Below are 1,085 nucleotides of genomic sequence, written 5' to 3' on the forward strand. Positions count from 1 at the left end.
TTGTATAATGACAAAGGTATAACATAGGTATTACAAGGAGAAGGTGACTTTTCAGGACATTACCCCATGTCCCCACTTTTCAAAATGCTTATAAATCACACAGAATGGAGTATATTGGAAATCTGAAATAGCACAAAGTTTCCTGTGAGGGGTAGGTTTAGGGGTAGGGTTGGTGTAGGGCAATAGAATATGCGATCTGTACAGTATAAAAACCATTACGCCTATGGAGAGTCCCCACTTTTCACAAAAGTAAACCCGTGTGTGTGTGTGTGTGTGTGTGTGTGTGTGTGTGTGTGTATACAGCCCTGTACAGGGCTGTCGCTAGTGGGTTGAAAGGTGGTGACGATTATAGGGGCCCACGAGTCCACGACTGAGGGGACCCCCGAGCGATCTCAACTGACTGGCTGAGGCCAGCCTAAAAAGATGCCCAGGACAGTTGACGGGCCACTACTGCGCATCGTCATGAAAGCTTATCTTTTGCACGTGTTTTTAAGCCTTGCCAATTTAAACATTCAAAAGAGTTTAAAAGTGACACATCATGAAAATCTGACTTTTCCAGGTTTTAAGTGCTATAATCAGGTCCTTGGTGCATCTACCAACCAAGGAAATGTGAAAAAGATTAACCCAGTAACTTTGTTTTGGTAATCCTTTTTCTGCAAGCGTCTGAGAAAATGAGCGCGTCAGATTTCACTCCCTTGGTGACGTGGCAAAGGGATCTCATTATAATATTACCGCCCCTTAATCTGTAAGTTTCCACCCACGTTGCCGTCATTTTGATTTTGCAAGCGACAACGGTGTACCAGTTCTAATGCCATGGCGAAAGTTTGAGCAAAACATGCTAACTGTTCTGTCATTGGCTGCACAGACGAGCACAGAACACTGTTTAGAGTCCCAGCCTCAGAGGAGACAAGACAGCATTGGATTTATTGATTTATTTACTGTATATTTCTGCTGCCACACAGATCTAATTTATTTCCCAGCTGTTTTACCTTCACGGACATAACTGACTGTTTTTTGTAACTCATGTGTATTTTTAAGTAAACTTGTGTGTGAATGAGAACTTAGTTTAGTACTCACATGCTGTG

Source organism: Sinocyclocheilus grahami, unplaced genomic scaffold (assembly GCF_001515645.1).
Source record: "Sinocyclocheilus grahami isolate Dianchi unplaced genomic scaffold, SAMN03320097.WGS_v1.1 scaffold2426.1, whole genome shotgun sequence".
In the NCBI taxonomy this organism is placed as follows: Eukaryota; Metazoa; Chordata; class Actinopteri; order Cypriniformes; family Cyprinidae; genus Sinocyclocheilus; species Sinocyclocheilus grahami.